The sequence below is a fragment of the Eublepharis macularius genome, chromosome 6 (assembly GCF_028583425.1).
Source record: "Eublepharis macularius isolate TG4126 chromosome 6, MPM_Emac_v1.0, whole genome shotgun sequence".
In the NCBI taxonomy this organism is placed as follows: domain Eukaryota; kingdom Metazoa; phylum Chordata; class Lepidosauria; order Squamata; family Eublepharidae; genus Eublepharis; species Eublepharis macularius.
In genome coordinates this window covers 59,671,041-59,694,960 of record NC_072795.1, presented here as the reverse complement: position 1 = coordinate 59,694,960, position 23,920 = coordinate 59,671,041, and the positions used below count along the sequence as shown (strand labels likewise).

General features: G+C 41.6%; 1 protein-coding gene across 2 annotated transcripts in view; it reads left to right on the top strand.

The window, feature by feature from the left end:
• The first annotated feature begins 11,548 nt into the window (after nucleotides 1-11,548).
• The window catches only part of STAG1 (stromal antigen 1), a 319,961-nt gene continuing 307,589 nt past the window's right edge, over nucleotides 11,549-23,920 (top strand). For both annotated transcript variants that reach the window (XM_054982615.1, XM_054982614.1), the window contains exon 1: nucleotides 11,549-11,837. The gene's annotated coding sequence lies outside the window, so the exon portion shown is untranslated. The remainder of the gene's footprint in view (nucleotides 11,838-23,920) is intronic.

Genomic DNA, 23,920 nt, shown 5'->3' with positions numbered 1-23,920 from the left:
TTTCCCAAAAAAATATGTGCAAGACAGCTCACAGGACTAACAAAATATATTAATATAGCCATAGTTATACAGTACAATTTAAAACATTACAACATTGAACACTTCTGACAATTTAAAGCTGGGATAAAATGCTAATGAAAAGTCTTCTACAAAATCTTGCCCTCTGGATTCTAAAAAGTCTTGCCTCCTGGTGAAAGCCAGCACTGACGGACTTCGGGATCCAATTTGGAGGTCATTGTCAACTTGTCTCTGATCTCTGGGGATTTTCCTGGAGGCCTGAAGGAGGCGATGGTAAGGCCACTCCTGAAGACCCCACTGATTCATCCAGTTACAGCCCAGTATTGAACCTTCCATTCCTGGGTAAGGTGAAGGAGCAGGTGGTGGCAGAACAACTGCAGGTATTCCTGGAGGATGCCTCAGTCTTGGATCCATTTCAGCCTGGCTTCTGACCTGACCATGGGACTGAGATGGCACTGGTTGCCCTGACGGATGATCTTCATAGACATCTGGACTGAGGCAGATCGGGGTTGCTGGTGTTGTTAGATCTCATGGCAGCATTCGATACGATTGACTATCAGCTGTTGACCCACTGCCTCACCAATGTGGAGATATGTGGGACGGCCTTGCAATGGCTGATTGGTGAGAGAGGGTGGTGCTCAGGGAACAGTTGTCACCACACTGCCCATTGGTATGCAGCGTCCCTCAGGGGGTAATACTCTCCCCAATGTTGTTTAACATTTATATGTACCCTCTCACCCAGCTGGCTTGGAGTTTTGATCTGGGGTGTCATCAATATGCAGATGATGCTCAGTTATACCTGTTGTTAGATGGTTAGCTGGATACCCTGACCAGGACATTGGAAGCTGTGACTGGATGGATAAAGCAGAGTTGACTGAAGTTGAACCCTATGAAGATGGAGGTCCTGTACCTGGATCAAGGGTTGACGGGTTTGGGAATATGGCTCCCAGCCCTAGATGGGGCACTGCTGGCACCTATGCTGACGGTGAGGAGCCTGGGTGTGGTCCTGGTTGCCTTTCAATGGAGGCTGAAGTCACGGCTGTTGCCAGATCTGCATTCTTCTATCTCCATCAAATCAGGAGCGTGCCCAGGAAGCCTCTTTCCCACCTCTCCTCCTGCCAGCCAGGTGAATGGTGGCAGTGGGAAGGTGGGAGCAGGGGATCCTCTGCCCTCACTAGGGAGCCTGGGATCTTCACCTGTTATCTACCTTCCCCCCTCAACGGCCAGATTAGTGGCAATGGGGGGGGCAGCGGCTGGGAGCAGGCAGCTCTAGCTGTAATATCAGGAGATCACCAGTCCCCACCTGGAGTATAGCAACCTTTGGGTTGGGGCCAGAGGTGGAGCTCTTTTCCAGGGCCATTTTTTGCCTCCCAATCCACCTTTGGTGGTGATTCAGGTGAGGGCTTTTTCAGTGGCCACCTCTATACTTTTGGATCTCCCTTCTCTGACAGGGTCCTCTCTGGCCTCCTGAAATTAGTTTAAAGTTTTGTATTAAAGTTTTGCATTATTAATTTAATTTAATTTCTTGCCTGCCTATGTCAATGTGCCCAGCAGTGGGCATGCTCCGACATTTCACAGGGGCCAATTTTTACCTTCACTGGGCTGAACTGGCCATAGTCTGGAGATCAGTTGTAATTAGGGTTGCCATGTCTCCTTTTTCTCCCAGCAGGAGGGGGAGGACCTGACACTCACCTTGTTTTGCACACATACTTCCAGCATGGTGCAATGATGGAGGAGTGACATCATTGTGCTGCCCTGAGAGTGTGCACACTTCACAGCAGCCTGATTTTGCCCCCAATTGGACCTAATCAGGCTCATTTGGAGCTCAAATCTGCCCGTTGCCTGTGCGATGACATCACTTCCTGGAAGCGATGTCATTGTGTCACACAAGGAGCACTGAAAGAGTGATGAAAAGATGAGTGCTGCCCCCCCTCCTGCCAGGAGGGTAAGGGGACCTGGCAACTCTAGGAACAGACAGAACAAACAGGGAAGGTAGCAACACAGTCTAAAAAGTATACTACTCAATCAGAAATGTAATAAATTGACAATGAAAATAAATATATACACTCTATAAATCAACAATTATGATGCATATGAAAAAAATGGGGACCCAATACAGTTTAACATAAAGGCAATTTATATAAGTTTGATAAAGGCAATTTATATACAGTATCACACAAATAAGTTGGTTTGTTTAAAGTAATGTGTAATAACAACAATTTAAGTAATGTGTAATAACAACAATTTCTATTCACAAGGAATGCGTCCCAATCTGTGTAGGTGATGCTTCAGGTGTGCCAAAAGTAAAGTTCATTAAAGAGCCAACAGGGAAAATGCTTGCAACTTCTGACGTTCCCGTTTCACCATGCAAAAGCTTCCTCAGGGCATTCAACTGGCAAAAATAAATAAATGGAATAATCATATACTAGCCACACCCCCAGGCAGTTACCCGAAGACAAAAATAAGCAGCACAGTACATACTCACAGGAAAGCACACCCATGTGGAATATTTATAGTCAATGCATTCAATGAAGTAATTCAAACAAACACAACTGGATACCGCTCCACAGTGGGAGTCTCTCGACGGGCAATCACCGCGTCGAGTCCGGCCAATTACAGGTGATTTATATTCTGGGACCTTAAAAGCACAGTATATCATATAGGCAGGAGAAAAGTTAAAGGGCCAGCAGCTATTGTAGACAGTTTTACAGGAAACAAGAGAAGTCCAGCTCATTGTTTAGACCACTTGGGGCAGTGCTGCGTAGTTTATGTATGAATTCCATTTCCAACTGTAAAAGCGTCTGTGAGCAGTCTGCCTGAAGGGGCAAATGTACCACGTGTAGCACAGATACCTTCATATCCCTCAGTTTATGCTTAGCCTCTGTATAGTGAGCCACCAGTGGAGCTTCCACTGTGCCAGTTCTGATGCGTGACAAATGTTCCTGGATACGGACTTTAAGAGGTCTACTAGTGCTGCCAATATAACACAAATTGCATCTGCACTGAATTATATAGACCACATTTTGAGTTCTGCATGTTGAAAAAACAGTAGAGGTCCATATTGACCGCAAATCCCTGTTTGTTCTGTTTGTACCTTGAGTGGGAAGGGGAGCCCCTTGCTTTCCTTTTCAACTCTAGGAACAGGCCAACTGGGTTTGTTACTGGCATGATGACATCACTCCCAGGAGTGACATCATCGCGCAGAGGCCAGAACTGCTCCTGCGCTTTGCACCCTGCTGATTGGCCTTGTGCAAAGCACGGGAACACTCCTCGCTCCTGCACAATGATGTCTCTCCCAGAATTGCTTTCAGACAGAGGTTCAGGGCATCCATTACTTCTCTGGAATTAGATGGAAAGATAATATAGAGTTGAACATTATATGTATGACAATAACAGTTCAAATATCTGGATTCTCTTTCCTAGTGGTTTCATGTAGATATTAATAATAATAACAAGAATACTGTCCTTACATGCCGCTCTTCTAGACAGATTAGGGCTCCACTCAGAGCAGAGAACAAAATAAGTGTTATTATTATCCCCACAATACAGTTAGGGAGCTGGGGCTGAGAGGAGCAGCTTACCCATGGCCAGCCCAGCCACTTAACCAGTATGCTATAGCATTCTGTATAAGGATCAGGCAGGAATCTTGTGGAACCAAAATAGACCAATGGCCAAAGGCAAAACAGAAGTTTGGAATACTATATACAGTTCTGGTTGCTGTATCACAAAAAGGATATCACAAAATTGGAAAAAGTAGGAAGGAGGAACCAAGATGATGAAGTTAAAGTATTCACCAATGCAACATTTTATCACATGGTGGACATGCAAGAAAGCAAGAAAACACTGGATAGAAGTACATGAAGAAATGCAAAAGTCTGTGATGAATCCCCAAAATATGTTATTAAATATTTTACTAATATTTTAAGTAATATTTTAAAAATGCATAGTGAACCATTTAAGTACATGGTGATAGTAACAAGAGTAGTATTTGTAGCAAAATGGAAGGCAGAACTAGATGTCCAAATTTGATGGAATGGAAGAATGTTACATGAATATGTGTCAATAGCAAAATTAATATCTTAATAGGCCTATTTCAGAATTTCAAGAAAAATTGAATGTCTTTTTTCATTACATAGTTGAAAATTAAGAATAATTAAGAACAATTATTAGATATGAAGACAGAAAGTTATTTAAACAGAAGTGAAAAATTAAGAACATATAAACAAGTTCTATATGGATAAATGATTTAATTGATGACAGTATGATTTAAACGATAGCTTTTTCATTGTTTTTTCTATATGATTTAGATGATGTCTTTAGGTTTTATGAACTATGATAATTGTAGAAGTAGACGATTGTAGAGGTATGATTTAGATGACTCTATAATTGTAGCTTATGTTTTATGTCTTTGAGTTTATTAATTGAAATAAAAATTTATATTGAAGGGGGGGAAAGAATTAAAGAAGTTAAAGTATTTTTGTTATGAGAAAAGGTTGAAGAGTCTGGAACATTTCAGTTTATTTTTTATTTTAAAAAATATTTATTTGTGCAAATGTCATGAGCCAGCCTGTGGCCCCCACCTCACCACCAGTTGTCAGGTCCTCCTTGGAAGACGAGGAAGTTGAAGAGCTGGCTATGGAGCCGGTCAGAGGGGCTGTGACCAGAACAGCAGGAATCCACAGGAGAAGCCTCAGAGACTATGGGTTCAAGTGGGGCTAAAGGGCAATTTCCAACAGAGGAGCCTGCTCTGACAGCATTCCCTGAGTCAGCCACGCAATGGAGAGGCTGGGAAAGGGCAGTGGTTTGGGAGTGACAGAGGACCACACGCCTGCATGTGCAGCATCGGACTTTGGTGGGGGCTGAGGATGGAAGAAGGGCTCTCAGAGGAAGAAGGAACACATGAGCTGCAGCCTATTACCTGAGGGCAAGGATAAAAGGAGCAAGGCTCGGTGTGGAAGCAATTTTGTTCGCCACTCCTTGTGACTGGCATTTCTGTGCATTTCTGTGCCTGGAAGCTCATGATCCTGCCTTGTACCTTGTTTCCCCTTGGACTGAACTCTTGGATACTGACCTCAGCTTAGCCTTTGGACCCTTGCCTGCCTGCCTCTCTGTTGAACTGATTACATGTGCTTTGACCATGCCTGTCGATTACTCTTGGACTGCCTTGCATGTGTATGACCTCAGACTGCCTGACCAACTGGTGAGCTACCTTGCCCCTCCAGCACCTGGGACAGGCACCCTAACCCTGAGCATGACAGCAAAACAAAAAGAAAAAAAGAAAAATAATGCTGGTAAATCTATACATAACTTTTCAGCTTAGAAGAAAAGGCTAAGGAGAAACATGATAGGCTCATTTAAAGCTACATGAGGGGGATGTGGTCCTGCTGGGTGTGATTAACAGAGATGCTGGGGTTTCTGGCCCAAGACTCACCTTCCTGTACCTCTCCCTTCTCTGCTACCTTAGAGGGCCTCTCCTCTGGCCTATGCTAGCCCAAGAGGGGTGGGGATGCTGCTGGCCTAATCTGCACTATTGCTTGTGGGCATGGCTCGGCAGCAGAGCCCCGTGTGCTTTCATGCTATGTCAATGTTGTCAATCACTTCAAGAAGTTTCAGATTCAATGCTTCCACTGCAGCATCAATGGAGCCTTACTTTGGAATTCTAAAATCCCCCAGGGCTTTTTGAAATCTAAGAGGATCTATGACCTGGATCCTCTTAGCTCCCCCCCCCCCCATTTTGTGCGATGTGAGAGCAATATTCGCCCTTGACTCAATCAGATCATGGTCAATCCATGGTTCAGGCTGAGTCTCCAATTCCAAAAGAAAACCCTCCCTCAAAGGCTCAGAGCAAAGGATTAAGTCCAAAGTGTGGCCCTTTCCATGCATGGAGCTTGTCAGTATTTGCAGGAGGCCTAGGGCTGCCAAGAAAGCTATTTAGTCTTGGTCCAGCCCTGTTGGGGGACATTCAACATGATTTTGAAGTCACCCAGAACTATCAGTCTAGGTATCTCCATCACCATGCCTAACAGCATCTTAGCCAGCTCAGAAAGGATGCTTATTGGGGAGCTAAATGGCTGGTAGACTAGTAGAATACCCAATCTCACCTTAGTCCCCAGTGTAAGGAGCATACAGTCAATGACTGGTATAGTTTATAGCCAGAGTCTCTGCGAGTTGGAAGCCTCACAGAGTACAGCCGCAACACCACCTCTCCTGTCAGATATGCGGGATTGGTGGAGGACTGCATAATCAGATGGAGTTAGCTGGGACAAGCACACCATGTCATTTTCTTCCAATCATGTCTAGTTTATGCAAGCGAGGTCAATTTTCTCCTCCTGTAACAATGTGGCCAAGAGGGCAGATTTGTGTTTCACTGATCTGGTATTGGGACAGGGCCTTACATCAACAACTTTGGAGATGCTATGGAGGTTGGGCAGGCAGCAAGCAACCTTACCTGACAATTGGTCTTCTTTGATAAAACCCATACCCATACTTACCAGCTCCCATTTGTACTTGGATAGTGCATACCTCATACATACTGCTCCAAGTTGAAATAGCCCCCACAACAGAAAAACTAAGCTTCAGGTACATCACAGTCAACAAGCTAGTGCCCATAGATACTCAAGCAACACTCCAGAGCTGCCGTCAAAATGGCCAGTAAGGGTGCTGGCTACTTTAGGCCATCCCTCTTCAATTCAGCTGCTTCCAACCTATTCACTCCCTGGTCCCGTGTGTTTAACTAGAGACAATGAAGAGTCTCAGAGTAGCCCAGGCTGCCTTCCCAATCTTTTATTATTTTATTTATGTTATTTACAATCTGTCTCACTGAGAACCAAGGTGAATTACAGTATTTCAGGGCGAGTACAGCCCCATGTGAGATAGGCTGTACCCCTTTTCCCATTTCAGCTTTGCTTTTGTTATACAATAACCTGTTTTGCCTAGATTTGGTTTCAATTTGTTCTTACCCAAACAGTCTCCAAGAACTGGAGTCAGATGGAAGGGGGAGACAGACTGGATATCATCAGCATACCGATATTTCATTCCAAATCTATGGATTATCTCTTCAAGTGATTGCATTTAGATGTCAGTCATCACAAGGATCAGATGGAACAATGTGGCACTCCTGGTGCCAATGTGCAGTAAGTGGAACAGAAAGTTTCCTGGTACCATCTTCTGTAACTGACCTTCCAGGAACCAAAACAGAACACTGCCTCCAAGATACACCCCACCCAGACAGTTCAGAATGATGCCGTGGTGCTGAAAGCTGCCAAAGGATTCAGGATAAACCATAAGGACATTTCTCCCATCAACAGACTGGTACCAGTCATGTATTAGGGTGACCAAGGCTACTTCTCTGCCATGCCCAGGTTGGAACTTGAAATGAAAAGGGTTAATCTGTCTTATCCAGAAATACCTGGAGTCATAGAGCTACCACTTTTGCAATAACCATGCTTTAAAACAAAACTGGACCATAACTGTTTGGTTCCATTACATCTAAGGACAGATTTCTGAAAAGCGGTCCATCACTGCCTCTCTGAAAGCTGCTAATTATGAGACATTAATGATTTGTTCATCCTTTGGGACAGTCCTCCTTGGGCAGATTTTAGATCCTGTGAGCATGTAGCTGGTGTCATGTCTCCAAGTATTTTGTCCATGTGAACATGATAAGCAGAGGCCTCAGAAACATAAATCATATTTGCAATTAATATGGAGTTAAAGTTGGATTGAATGTGATTGATTTTATCAGCAAGTGCTTACTAAATTGGCCATGGCACACTGCCAAGTTCTGCTGTTTCCCCTTGGGGGCTCTTACCATTTAGAATGGTATTGTAGGATGTGTTGCATGTATTTGTCCTGGGGAGAGCAAAAGAATACAGATGAACACATGGAAAGTATGGGGAAAGAAGTCCCTGTGATGTGGGGAAACTTCCAGATAAATAAAAAGGAGAAATCGGAGTGGGTAGCAAGTGTGCTAAAGGTGGTATTGGTTACTTCATTGGAACGTGGGATATCACAAGACAAGAGAATCTCATTACATGAGATGCTGAGGGCACCTGGAGTCTTGAATGCCACTGTAACAAAAGTCCATTCTATCAAAAGTACCTTGATCAATTTGCCACAATACTTTCTGTAAGGGTCTAAACAAGTTAGTTCTAAATTGGCCTCCCTGAGCTTCCCATTGTGCCAGTTAATCTCTCTCTAAACTTGCCATTGTGCCATCACAAAAAATTAAACTGGTGAAGTGATAGTGACATCATGCCAATAGGAGGGTTGTGCTGGTGAAATGCTTCTAGGAGGAGAAAAACAGTGTAGGCATGGCAAGAGAAGAGCAGTTTTTTACTGGGATCCTACACTTGTTTAAGGGGTCAATCACACTCTGGTGATGATGTAATACAACACCTGCAGATAAAATGTTAGGTTGTCCTGTATTTCTCTGAGCTGTCATGGGAGCCTTCTATCTCTTCCCTCGCACTGCCCCCCATCTCTGCAATGAAAGACAAAATTCTATCTGAGCAAGGCTTGAGTCCAATAGTTTCTTAAAGACCAACAAGAGTTTCCAGGGTATAAACTTTTGAAGTCAACCTCCCTTCATCAGATATCTATATTTGACAAAAGGAGCTTGTCTCTCAAAAGCTTATATCCTGGAAATTCTTGTGGGTCTTTAAGGTGCTATTGGACCCAAACCTTGCCTATCTACTGTAGACCAACTTGGCTCCCTGCCTGAAACTAAGATTCCGTTGAACTTTGCAGCTATTTTTATTATTTATTTCAAAGATTTACATACCATAATTCCAGAAGAATAGCTATTTAAAAAAAAAATATTAACAGACTGTAAGCATATGCAAAAGAAAAAACATACACACGGAAAAGATATAGGACACATATAAAAACACTGGTATCTATCATGCAATTAATTCAAAACCTCATATCCCATCACCAATACGCAAACTTCATCATCTGCTCATAATATCAATACTTCCTCTAGTTAATTACAGGTTCCATTCTTTGTATTGCTCCTGACCATAAAAGGTTTATGTTACCAGTATCTCTATTTTTCTGATATGCAGTTAATTTCACTAAAGTATAGATCTCTTTTATTTTCAACAACAAGTCTTGTAGTTTAGGGGTGTTTTTTTGTTTCTATTGTCTGGCAAAAACCATTCTAGCAGCTGTAATCATATGTAGGGCAATTATCTGCTGATTCAGCAGTAATATCTCTGGTTTCTGAGGGATTTGTACTTCCGATTGATATAATTTTTGCTACTTGCTGCCAAAAGCTAGAAGTCCATATACATGTCCACCACATATGAAAGAAGTCTGCTTTGTCTTCATTACAGAACCAGCATGTGCTTGTATTGGTCTTATACATCTTTGTTAACATTAGAGGGGTTAAATGCCACATATAAATCATTTCCAACAAGTTTTCTCTAAACTCAAACTGTAAAAGTAATACTTTGAGTGAAAATAAATTTCCATGCTGAATTGTCTAAGATGTTCCTATATTTTTTTGCCATCTACTTTGAAAGGTTTGATCAGGTTTGAGCGTTGTTCTTAATAAACAAGAATACATACTAGAGATAATACCCTTATCATTTGTTAAAAGCAGTTCCTCAAACTCCGTTAATATAACTTAATATAACTCTTTTTTGTATCAGTTCACATAGATACTCTCTACCCTGGAGATATTCAAATACTGAAATACTAGGGGCCAAAATATCTTTAATATCATTATACAGTGTCACTTGGTTATCAATTAGCAAGTTTCTATATTCAGTAAATCCTGAGCCTTCCCATCTTCTCAAATGTAAAAGTTCTGAACTCTTTTCATCTATCGTGTCACTAATGACAGGCACTAGTGAGGAAAGTCCTGGAGACAGTTTACTTTTAACTTGATCCCATACATTAAGTATTAAGTATTCATCAGATATCTATATTTGACAAAAGGAGCTTCTCTCTCAAATGCTTATATCCTGGAAACTCTTGTTGGTATTTAAGGTGCTATTGCACTCAAACCAATAGTCTGATATGTGAGCTCTGACTCATTGAAGCTTATGCTGGAATAAAATTGTTCTTTAAGGTGCCAGTAGACTTTATTTTCTTTTATTTATAGACTCCTTTTTTAGTGAATCCACAGTGTAAGTCAATGCAATTAAGAAGGGGCTGTGGCTCAGTACAAGAGCCTCTGCTTTGCATGTAGAAGATCCCCGGCTCAATCCCCATCTCCAGATAAAAGGACTAGGCAGCAGATGATATGAGAGACCCAGGAGAGGCTCTGCCAGACTGAGTAGACAATACTGATCTTGATGGACTGATGGTCTGATTCAGTATAAGGAAAAGGAGAAGTTGGGCTAATTCAAAATCTTCTCATATATGTCTTATCTGTAGTAGCCCCCACCTTGTGGAATGGCCTGCCTGAGGAGGTCAACAAAGCTCCCACTCTCCTGGGTTTCTACAAATTATGCAAAACTGAGTTAATCAGGAGGGCTTTCTACTCAGATTATATGGCTGCGTCATAAGAAATAGTTCAAAGAGATACCTTGGGAAGGGACAGGGACTACAGACTAGGCTATTGGGTACTGTCTGCTGATGCAGATATGCTCCTACGGGGCAGTTTAATGTTGCTAAAGATGTCATGTTAATTATGCTTTAATTCAGAAAGGTTTCACTTATGTTCGGCTTTATGCTAGTTTTCAAATTTGTGGCCACCATACTCTATTGTATAAGTTTTCTTTCAATGTCCTAACTTTTGATCATATTATATTTTTGATCAGTGAATGTCCTAGCTATCGATTATATTGTATTCATATTGTATGCATCTGACGAAGAGAACTGTGATTCTCGAAAACTTGTGCTACAATAAAGTTGGTCAGTCTTAAAGGTGCTACTGGACTCTTTTTGATTTTGCTACTACAGACTAACACGGCTAACTCCTCTGGATCTATTGTATTCATTAAGCAGTGTGTAATCTATCTTGGATCTCAGTGCAAAAGGCAGAATATACACAAACAACTACTATAATAAACAAGACTTAACAGGAGACGGATTGACTCAAGGCTATTAATAATAGACCATACTAGACGTCATTAATTCACAAGGCCGCCCCAAGTCGGAAGCGACTTGAAAGCACATCATACACACAAAAAACTCGGTTGCGCGTTTTCAGATTTGTAAAAAACGTTCGGAAAAGTGAGCGGAATTTTCCTATTTCCTTACGTATTAAACAAGAGCACACAGTAAACGCCTTAGATTATAAAGTAGCCAGCGGGTGTTGTTATCAAGCTTTCAGCTCCCCCTGCTGTTGAGATCGCAAGTCACAAAGAAGCTCGCGCACCATGCAATAAGCAGGGAAGGGCTCCAGGCATACGTCGTCGTTCTCGAGAGCGCGCGAGAAAATGGCGAAGGCACCACCTACACAAATTCTCGCAAGAACGGAAATGTCACGTAGACCACTTCCTCCTGGAGGTCGACTTGCTGCGCGCGCAGACAAAAGGTGTACGGTGAGTGCACGGGGCCAGAAAAGTTGCGCGCTTGCGCGTACATTTTCGCGCGAAAGCTGGTTTGGGAGCCTTTGCCGACGGGCGGGGCGACCTGGTGTAGTGTGCGGCCGCGGCCAGCAGGAGGCGCGCGGAGTCTGGCTGGCGGTGGCGGCGGCTGCGCCATTGGCGGGTAGGAAATGCCGCCAGATGGCGGTTTAGGATTGCGGCTCTACTGAGGTGCGGCCCCCGGCACCGCCGCTCGCTCGTTCCGGCCCAGCTTGGCCCCGGCCCGCCTGGACCCTTCTCCCGTGGCACCGTAGGATTCCCGGGGGCGCTGGCCTAGCGGAGGTGAGCGACCGGGCGGGCGGAGGGAGGGGGGCTCCGAGGCTGAGATCCAAGATGGAGGCTCGAGGGGCGGGGGCAGTGGGCCCCGCTCGTTCACTCGCTCGCTCACTCACACACTCGGGCCGGGCCAGCGGGCGGGAGCCGGAGCCAGAGCGGGAGGGAGGGAGCGGACGGGCGCCGCTCGCCCGAGGAGGCGGCTCCTCCCGGTGGCGGCCCTCTTTCCTCCCCTCTTCGGCCCTGCCCTTCCTTTCCTTCCCTGCAGGGCCGAGGTGACAATGGAAGGGCGGCGGCCCCACGGGGCGGCCTCTTCTCTACGGCCCGCCAGTGCCTTTTCTGGGCCCGGAGCCCGCCGCTGTGTGCCCGCCCCCGCACGGGCCTGCCGGCGCTCTGGCGCTTCTTCCTTTGCTCATTCTCGGCCGGGCGGCGGCGCTGAGCAAAAAAGACAACAGTGCCGCCCTCGCTTCCCCCCGGGGTTGTGTACCGTTGGCGGTGGCAGGGAGAATGTGGAGCCCGGGGGGGGGGGCGGGGAGGGATGCCTGGGATGGCGACTCTGGAAATTGGCGGCGGGATTCGTTGTTGACTGAAACGTCAGGAGGGCAGCACCGTGGCGAGGAAAGGAAGGCCGTTTGGGGATAGCATGGATCGGGGGTGGGTGGGTGGTTTATTGGATTAAATAGGGATTCAGGATTAGCGGGGGTGGTGGTGGTGGTGAGCGAGAGAGGAGACCAAAGTACTGACTTGTGGTTAGCACGTTGAGTAGGGGAAAGGTTAGACCTAATAGGACCAAGGAATGTTAGGGGCAGTTTCGTAGCCCTAGTGCGATACAGCGGGATGACACTGGCCGTGGTGGAACTGATGGATAGCGGCAGTTGGGATTTGCTGTAGAAAAGGAAGAGGCTGTGGTGTGGATAGGTGGCCCAGAGTAAATTGAGTGTTTGGAGTTATGTGTTGGTGCCAGAGATCCACGTGGAATCTTTTAGTTAGTTATTTGTAGTGTGGAAATCTTTGACAGTAGTGAAGTAGATGGTCCTGCCAGTAAAGTTCTGTTAATTCGGAGGAGACCCAGAAAGGGAGTGCCAGCGGCAGTAGAAAATGGAACCTGAAGGGTTAGTACTGATTTGGCTAGTATATGAGAAGTGATTTAAGAGGGAAAGGTTTGCTGAGGCAAGATTGATTTAATCTCAGATTTTTTTATCTTCTTGTATGCCTGATCAGCCTTATCCCAAACAAGTTTCCATATTCTTTATGGAATATAAGTACTGGCTATTTTCTGTTTTTAAAATGTTTTACAGATAACTTTTGAATAAGAATTTAATCAAAGTTTCTTGGTTGAGGGAAGTTGCTCTCCCATACTTTGAACATTTTACATAGTATTCTTACCAGGTCCCGAATATTAAGTATGTCAACCTAATGTCTTGAAGACTGTATGGTTTGTTTTAGGTTTTTCAGGAAATGTTGTGAAGCCAAGTGAACAGACTTTATGCAGCCAAACATGAATTTCTTTGCTCTGTTGATGCTAGAGCAGTAGACAGATGTGTACTGCTGGGTTGTTAGAAAAAATGTGCAAAATTTGTTAAAGAAGGAAACGCTGTTCAGGTAATAAACTAGAACAGTTTTTAACCAAATCACATAAACAGTTTTTCTCCTAATACATCTGGTGATAGATTTGAACAATCCACTCATTAGGGGAACGTGTTTTCCTATGCTTTTCTGTAGTATGATCTTTCAGAGGATGCAGGATAAATTTAAAAATACATTAAATTTTCTGAAGAGAAGTAGTTTAACGAGTAAACCTTTGGTATGCTTTTAAAAATCTTAGCTATAGAACATTATGATCCCTTAAAGAATTTTAACACTTTACAAATCAGTGAAATCAAAACATTATGCAACAAATACAATACCAAAAAAGTGAAGAATTATTACCTTCTACTTAAATGTGGTAAGTGCATATCAAAGTCATAGTGATTTCAGGTAGACCCCGGCCTGGGATAAAGGGTAGACTTTTTTCACACTCCCCACTTTGTCTTGGGACATTTTAGCATAAAATTGCATAAGTAAACTAGAGGAAGTGGTGCTAAGGGTTTGGAGTCCAGTTTAGCTGGAATGCTGGCTGAGCAGGAGTTTTAACCTTGGTCTAGCTGCAGAGTCTTTAAGCCAGAGACATTGTTCCACCCTCAGACAAAATCATTTCTGCTCAGGAGTTAAAAAAAAATCTGTACAATTCTAAGGTTAAAAAAAGGGTAACATTTACTAATAATAGTTTGAAGGCCTATCTAAAATTTTCAGATTTTTATTTTTTTAAAATTTTATTGCAAACTATGCCTTTCTCCCCAGTGGGGACACCAAGTGGTTTACATTGTTCTTTTTGTTTCATTTTATCCTCACAACAACACTGTAAAATAGATTAGGCTGAGAGTGTGTGAATGGCCCAAGATTACTCAGTGAGCTTCTTTGTCAGAGTGGGGATTTGAACCTGGGTCTGCCAGATCCTAGACCAACAGTCTAACCACTACACAAAACTGCCTCTCACTTTCCCTTCAGATAATTAGCACAATAATGCTAATCCAGAAGTGAAGTGAAGAGTTGGCCCGTCTATGATGATCTTGTTATATTTCTGGTTGCTGTTTTTGTCAGCAGCAATAATCTGTTGGTACGCATAGGGATTGACAGTTTCTATGTGGCTTGTTGGTTTCAGTTATGTTGAATTGATGAGTCTGACACATTAAAGCATGATAGAACACTTGGACAAATTGATCTAAACCAGTTTTTTTCTTGGTATATTTTTTGGGAAACGAAGTCTGTACATCCAGCGTCTCTTCATTGATTCTGCTTGTCCAATAAAATGTTATTCTTTCTGTATGTGTTTTACTATCATTGTATTAATAAAGCTTGATACACATTGTAACTTGGGTGTTATCTAGTAAATAACTTTTATAGTTGTTTTTGTAAAGGCCCCAAGAGCTTTCTAACTCTTAGGTTCTTGAACAGAAGCCATCACTGTTCTTATCAAATAAGCTTGATTTGTTTGTTCAAGTTTGGAATATACTGTATATTCAGTGGTCATTTATTAAACAATTAACAATAAACATTAATTAGAAAATAGTTCTTACAACATACTGCCACAAGTGAACTAACATCAAATATTTATCTGGTATGAACTTTTTGTTGCAGCTACACCAAAGCATAGCAATCCACACTTAATGATCAGGGTTCTGATCAGTAATCTTTCAGGAATAATTGTTGAACTACTTAATGTCTTTTCCATTTGTTCACCACTATTTCAACTGATACCTTTTATTCTTTCCTGTAACCTTCCTTCTCAACCAACTCTTCTACCCCTTCCGCCACTAAACTGATTTGATTTTTGTATTTCCTGAATGCAATTCACCCAAACTGCTAATTCCAATAGAGCTTAGTTATGTCTCCCAGTTGCAGTAAAAATTTTAAACTAGGGGGACCAACCTTTTTTGCCCATGTGCTACAAGTTTTGTGTGTGTGGGAGAATGGTGTTCTTGTTTGCCTAACTGTGTATTCAGACTCCCCTCTTCCCAGTGTTGTATCTGATCTAATGTGCCAGAGAACAGGATGCAGCACAACAGGCTGGAAGATAGGTAGGTGACATAGCCAAGCCCAGAAGCTCTCCTGCTCCTGTCTGCATGTATGTGTGCTGTGAGCTGCACGTAATGTGTGCTGAGTAGATTAGTCATGCTGAGTAGATTAGTCATAACCTGCATTAAGGTTGGGGCCACAACCTTTTGCCAATGAGCTCAGGATGATGCTTATTTATTATTTTCATCTCTCAAAAAACTAATCATAGAATTATAGAGTTGGAAGGGGCCATACAGACCATCTAGTCCAATCCCCTGCCCAGTGCAGGATCAGCCTAAAGCATCTCTGACAAATATTCATCCAGCCTCTTCTTGAAAATTGCCAGTGAGGGGGAGCTCACCACCTCCCTAGGCAGCTGATTCCACTTTTGAACTACTCTGACCATGAAAACATTTTTCCTAATATCCAGCCAGTACCTTTGTGCATGTAATTTAAGCCCATTGCTTCGGGTCCTACCCTCTGCTGCCAACTGGAACAGCTCCTTGCCCTCCTCCAAATGACAGCCTTTCAAATATTTAAAGAGAGCAATCATGTCCCCCCTCAACCTCCTCTTCTCCAAACTAAACATTCCCAAGGTCCTCAGCCTTTCCTCGTAAGGCTCAGTTTCCAGACCCCTGATCATCCTCGTTGCTCTCCTCTGCACCTTCTCGATTTTGGCCACATCCTTTTTGAAGGATGCGGCCTGACCAAGGCAGTATAGAGAGGGGCTATGACCTCCTGCGATTTCGACACTATGGCCCCTTTGATACAACCCAAGATTGAATTAGCCTTTTTTGCCACTGCATCACACTGACTGCTCATATTTCATTTACAGTCCACTCTTACCCCAAGATCCCTTTCACATATACTACTGCTGAGAAGTGTATCCCCCATCCAGTATTTGTGCTTCTCATTTTTGTGGCCCAGATGTAATACTATGCACTTGTCTTTGTTGAATTGCATCCTATTCACAGCTGCCCACTTCTCCAGAGTATTCAGGTCTTGTTGAATTTTAATTCTATCTTCTTGGGTGTTTGCTACTCCTCCCAGTTTGGTATCATCAGCAAATTTAATGAGCAGCCCTTCCACTCCTTCATCCAGATCATTGATAAAAATATTGAAAAGTACCGGGCCCAAAACTGAGCCCTGCGGCACCCCACTGGACATCTCCCTCCAATCTGATGAAACGCCGTTGACCACTACTCTTTGGGTGCGGTCCTCTAACCAGTTCCCTATCCACCGAACTGTCCTGTAGTCCAGTCCACAATCTTCCAGTTTGCCCATCAGAATGTCATGGGGGACCTTATCAAAAGCTTTACTGAAATCCAGATAAATCACGTCAACAGAGTTCCCCCGATCCAGTAAGCTGGTCACTCAATCAAAGAAGGAAACCAGGTTGGTCTGGCAAGATCTGTTAGGGACAAAACCATGCTGACTTCCCCGGATCACTGAGCGGTCCTTCAGATGCTTACAGATTGATCCCTTTAAAATCTGTTCTAATATCTTCCCAGCAACAGAAGTCAGACTGACTGGCCTATAGTTTCCCGGGTCATCCTTCTTCTGTGAAAGGTTAATACGATAAAGTTAAAATATTTATATCTCACCTTTCTTTTCCAGAAGAAACTTGATATGGTTAACTAAATTCCAAGTAGATGAAATCAAGTTCAGTGAAAGGGACTATGCTGTCTTCTTTTCTTCTTCAGGGTAACTGACTGTTGGCAATGGGCTTCCTTTCCGCTGGGTAGGCAGGGAAGCAGAAAGGGCTCTTATTTCCTTTTGCTTCTGAGCTTTAGAATGGCTGTTGGCATTTGAGAAGGGAGCAGCCAGGTGGAAATTCGATCATGCTGGTTAATGGAGCTGAGCTTCATTGCTGAGCAGGGATTTGAACCTGGGTCATCTTGTCTGTTCAACTCTCCATGTACAATGCCACAGGACAGCATTCACATTTACTTTATATGGAGTATTTAATCAAATTGTCTTCTTCCTTTAGTTAACATTTTTAAAAAATTAAGATTTTTCTGTATTTGTTACATTGTAAACTTTACTTTCTGTATTCAAGTTTTAATAAAACCTATTTAAAATTTTTTAAAAATTTCTTAAATAAACTTTAAAAAGGAGTCTTTAAAATGGTGTTACTGTATCTCACAGCTTCTTAGAATTTCTACATCCTGATTTTAGTAATACAACAAAACACATTTTAATCTTACTGGATGAAAGCAGCAATTTGATATAAGCAGGTGGCTGCTTTGAGTTGGAAGCTCATATTCAGTCACACTTGTATGTATATTTTAGAAATGGAAGTAACAATTAGTCAGTTGCAGCCAAACTAAGGTTCTAGTGTTACTTTAAAGCACAATAAATGTCTCTTCAGCTTTCACAAGGTATAGTGTGTTTTAGTATCTGACATATAATAGGCTTGCGCTCTTGAAAATTTATGCCTTGCTGGGGGGTTTTTTAAGGTCATGTCGCTAGATTCTTGAGTTTTACTTATATGCAAGCTTATATAAGCAAACTATGAGCTGCTGTAGCACAGTGGTTAAGTGGATTGCCTGAGAATCAGCACTCTGTTGGTTTGAATCTCACTACTGCCATGAGCTCAGTAGGTGGCCTTGGGTAAGCCACTCCTCTCAGTCCCAGCTCCCCAGCTGTATTGAGGGGATAATAACACTAAATTGTTCACTGCTCTGAGTGGGGCACTAATCTGTCTAGAAGAGAAGTATATAAGTACAGTTATTATTATTTTGCATATATACTACATATATAAACTTTAATATTTTCAAAAATGCTAGTTATAACTAATGGAAAATTGAAAGTACTCATCTCTTTTTTGGTCATGGATGTAGTCCTTTTAGTACTACCAAAGGAGGAATTGAGTATACTGAAAATGTCGAAGCATTTATTTGTTAAGCTAACATGTTATATTAGAATCTGAGATTTTGATTTTCTTTTGGAAGTATGCAGCTGACTTGATTTATCCTTTTTGATATAGCTCAAATGGTTGGGTTTGGAAAATGTACAGTTTACTAGAAATGTAGAGAACATTGTTGTAAACTCAGCTAGGTTATACATAAGAAGTGTTAAAAGCAGAATACTTTACTGTAGCAAATTAAAATGTATTCAAGTTCCTGGGAGTCAGATGTGAAACATTTTGCTATAAGCCACATATGAGAGAAACATAACTGAAAATTCACATCTAGTAAAATCCAAAACACTGTTCATATTCTAGGTGCACACAGGCGCAGCTTTTGAGAGGACTGGAAACTGCTTCTCTGGATGGTCAGCTATAATCAGTTGTAGTGCTGTAGCCCAGAAAGGGTTAATGAAGAGAGGCCACACTTTAGTTGTGATTGAATAGCTCTTCAGTAGTGGTAGAGTCAAAAGGCCACCACCTCACCAAAGAGAAGGGGCATTTTTCAGTGACTTTGTTTGGTAGCAAGGAAAGGACCTGCACAGTATGTGCCAGGGAAAAGGTTTTCAGCTTTATGGCAGAGAATGATTGAGGAAAAGGTACAGTTCAGTTGTTTTTAATGTTTTGTATTTGCATATTTGTCAAGAGCTCTGGGTGATGCGCATAGTCTTCCATCCCTTTTATCCTCACAATAACCCTCTAAGGAGTAGGGTAGGCTGTGATGGTGAGTTGCCTGAGGTCATCGGTGAGCTTCATGGCAGAGCAGGAATTTGAATGTGGGTTTCCTTAATCACAGTCTGACATTCCAACTGCTAAACCGTACTGGCTCTCTGGTTCAGTCTGAGCATGCTGATAATATTTTTCTGTGACAGCAGTGCAGCACTGCAATTTTGAGACACAAACTTGAAGAATGACTGCCCTTGACAAAGTTTGAGTGGCTGCTGATACATCCATGATCTGTTATTTTCAAAGCTAGCTACACCATGAATGAGAGAAAATTAACCACACCAGAAACTCTTTTCTACAAGCAAATACCCATTGCAGGAAACATACATCAGTTTGAAGTATTGTAAAAAATGCTCATGGTGGTTCTGACAATGGCCAACAAGGCTGTTCTGATTATTGTAGCTGGCATGAACTTCTCACTCTTCCCTGCTGTTCTCAGGGCCAGAAAATGTGTAAGGATTTTTTGACCTTTTAGTTGTTTTGGGATTTTGGGATATTACTCTGTTTTATAAAAACTCAATAGCTGCTCTACAAGATTGACATTTAAGTTTATCCATAGTCAGAGCTGAGGTCAAACTGCAAACAAGTCTTTGGTATAACAGTAGCTGTCTGAATATTGCATTTTATGTCTGTTACCATAATGAGCTACAATTTTATTATTCCTAAAATAACAATTCTGAGTCAGGCTGTTACCTCTTTTGTAGTTAAAATTGTTATGCAGAGAGATCAAATTATATGGATCAAGACTTGTCAAGGGGGGTATATGATTCTCAAAGGGGGCATAAGAAGGGCCTAGGATAACTGCATTTTTCTTTGAGTGCTAGAAACCTGAATGGAAGTGTTAGGCATGGGATTTAAGAGACAACCATGAGATGCATTGGAGGCATCAAAGTAAATCTTGGATGGCCTGAGTGCGTTACCTATGTTGAAAAAATGGGGGGGAGGGGAAGAAGATAAATAAAAAAATAATTGTGGGGAGGCTGGTGAAAATAATAATGGTTCTGTATAAATCATTGGTTGTTGGATTGAGAAAAAGTTTCCAGAATGTAGTCATATAAGGTCAGGGATAGCACTGCTGCCCCGCCCCGCCGTGCCCCAGGTTTCAGAGCTTTGGAAGTTTATCTTCTGTCTTGTGGAGTCTTATAAAGAGCCTTCTGGGAAGGCTTAGGTTTTGGAGCTCCAGTTTTTCTGAGACTCAGATTAAAAATAGTCATAATTTAACCTTTTGTATGTACAGAATCCTATTTTACATTGGAACATGCCTTGGTAAAAGGTGAACTTAGAACGTGGTAGATGTTACTCATTATTGGCTATCCAATTACAATATGAATTGGGGTTTGAACATCACTTATTTAGCTTTTTGCCTTCTATTAGTAATATTTGGTTCTGAGCACTGCAATTCATATAAGGGAAGACAAGAATTTTTAAGATTAGAAAATAGGGTAAATTGAATCCCAGTAGCAAAGTTGGGCTGATTCATTATGATGTGTCCTGATTCAGATGATTCTTTATTAAGATTATAAAGCTCTGTGGTATGGTATTTGGTTTTCAGATTATCGAAGAAAGATTCTGAATTGTAGAAATCAGTGTTGGTGATACAGATCTTAGATTAAAAACTGTTAAGGAAAGCCAGTAACTCGTCTAGGAATTATGATAACTGCCGATCATTGATACAATACATTAATAATTGCTTCCAAAATGTCTAGTTTTATTGAATACAATACTCACCCAAATTCTTTTTAAAATGTTAGTATGTTGGCCAAGAATATTGCAGGAGCTTTACTGTAATGTCCTCAGTGAAACAGTAACTGGCTTGTTCCATATCTAATGTTTTAATATCAGTCTTTTTGGGGGGGAGGGGGTGCCCTTGTGTTCATGCATCTATGTATTTGTTTCAAATACAAAGTTAAAATGATTTTTAAAAAAATCTGCTTTTGCAACTTTTGGAGAATTGGGGCTTCCTCTGATTTTTTTTAAAAAATTACAGCATCTCAGACGCTTACCACTTTTGTCATGGGAGAGACTTAGACAGCTCAGTTTCACAAATGTGGTTACTATTGTCAGCATAGACATGAAAATGCTTGCAACAAGATACAATTTAAAAAAAATGTTTTATGAATTGTGATATTTATATGCTTAAATGTGTAATCTGGTAAATTTGGCTCTCTGTTAGAGTTTGGGGGAAAAGTTATTTTATCCTTGAGAACCATATGAGCGGCCTGAGGGAAAAGGAATTTTTAAGGAGAAAAGGGAGAGAGAAGCCATCTGGGTCTTGTGGAGGTAGCCTGAGAAGAAGATTCAAGAGAACTGCAGCTTCTGGAGATCTGCTTTAGCACAGAGCCTGCCAAGTTGCAGTAAAGACTGAATGTGCAAGTCTTGCAGGAGTCAGTAAAAGAGTGTTATCTCTTTGGTTCCAACTTTAAGTTATGTTGTCTAATTATGAGTTTTATGTGTGTTCTGTTTTGATTCTCTATCCCTCACTTTTGAATTAAACCCTACTTTTATTTTAAGTTCTACTTGTGAATGATTATATGTGGTTGGAGAGTCTAGGAGTTTTAAAATTCTGTTTTCCTGTATTTTGTTTACTGATAACCCCCTCCCTTGTTTAAGAGCAGTGAAAGCCAGTGGAATGGAGGAATAACTTCTTTGTCATTTTTCACTCACATACTCCTTCAATAATCAGTTGAGGTCCTGTAGCATTTGCTTTTTTCCAACATAAAACTTTAATAAAGCACTATTTCCCACAGTCCACATATAAAACATTTCCCACATATAAAACATTTGGTGTCAACACAAATGGCTGATCCCTTTCTGGGAAAACGTTTTGATATTTACAATACTTTTATTGACCCATGATTATTTTACTTAGATATATGAAAGGCAAAGTTAAGCAGATAGTAGCCACAGTTAACCATTGGCAAAAGTAAAGGCAATGATTATATTTTGTCTAAAAATTGGCTCTTGAAATGACTCAAAGGAATACAGATTTAATACAGATTAAGTTCAATACAAAATGTTTGTCAGGGATCCTTAGCTGAACAGGATGCAGCGATGATGGAGAGGGATTCCTGGTTGCTTTCATACCATTCTTAGGTGGCCTCATCAATAACTGTTGGAAGCTGATGGGTGAGAGCCTCACACCTGATATATAATCAAGGGACAGTAGAACCTACTACAATCTGTATATCAGTGGTTAATTAAAGACTAGTATTGCTGTGATAGATTTAATTTATATATGAGACAGTACAAGGATTTAAGTTCTGTGATAATTGTTCAGTGTTCTTTTGTATGGACTATTACAGATATGCAGAATTATATCTTTTGGACATCTTTATGAATTATGGGGGGTTATATGGCAAAACAAAAATCAGGTAGCATCTCTAAGGCTAACCAAGTTTATCCCAGGGTAAGCTGCCATGAGCCAGACTTGAAGTGTGAGTCCTCATACACTTCCTTAACTAAAAGAAGTGCAGTTTGGATGGGACAGGTGAGAGAAGACTTTTATTCCTCCCTCATTTTTTAACTGGGCAAAGTCTGGTGTCTAGCTGCTGAAACAACCAGTCCCATGTGAAGGCCTGATCAGACTGAAGGCTGCAGCTATATCAAGACAGCTTTCAGAGATCTTAAGGAATCTTGTGGGGAAGAAGAGGCAGTTGTCAGTTAAGATCAGCCTCTGGGAGAAAGCAGACATTATAAAAAGAGTCTGTCTTGAGATTAGAAAAGACTGGAGATAAGAACTCCTGCATATAAGTGAGTCTAGTCTAAGTCTGTTCTTCAGAAAGGAGGAGACTAGTTATAAACTGTGAAGACTGTGCGAGTCTGACAAAGACAAGTTACCTTGAAGTGAACTTCATGAATGACTTCTGATGGGAAAACTACCTTTCAGTGGTAAAATGACACTTCAGTTCTCTGTGAGCAATTGAATTAAATTATATATAAAAGCTTCTGACGTTAACTCGTTTAAGAAGAATATAGTTATCTCAGTCAGGGTCTTAATGTTACGTTGTTCTATAGCCTGTTCACCATACCTGTGACTAAGCACTTCACCTGGTTCTAAAAAGAAAAATAAATCACAACTGCTGTTGTGATTTACCTCACAATAGTGAACCTAGAATTCAGCAACCATCTTAAATATGCTGCCCTAGAAGACTTCAAAAGAAGGGGAGGCCTTACATTAACATGCCTAATTCCCTTGAAGTTTGAGTTGGCTGTTTTACAGGCCCTCCCTCAAAATGTCTGTCTAATCTTTTGCTACAACTATTCACAACATTTTTCTGTAAATCCAAAGTTGTTTTATGCTGCATGTTCATCCTGTACTTGCTTGCCTCTTTGTAGAGGTGGTGTCTTTGTTGCATCATATTGGTTGCTTTTCAAACCTACATTACCACCTTTAAAGCACTTTTAACCCCAAACTAGACCACTTAAAATATGTAAGGTCAGTTGAGTTTGTACCCCTGCTTGCTTGTTCTGTTTTTCCTCTCCCTTACCCATGTACTTGCATGTTCTGTCAATTTTGATTCCTCACAAAAACTTTATCATGCTGCAGGGTGGATTTGATTTAAATCAAACTGATTTAAATCACGATTTAAATCACTAGTCAGTAAGGCTTGATTTAAATCATAGTTTTCTACATAAAGACTAATTCTTGCTGGTATAACTTTAATATGCAAGTACATGCCTGCCTTATCGATAGGTAAAGGAACTTCATTAAAGTATTCCCAAACTGGGTCTCTTTTACAGCCTGCTGCCATTATAGGTTTTTTCCTCCAAGGAAAGAATGTGATAAACCTCAGGTCATACACACAAAAGATCCAAAGACTTGTGCAGTATTGTGCTCAAAAAGTTTCACTTTCATTTTGTACTG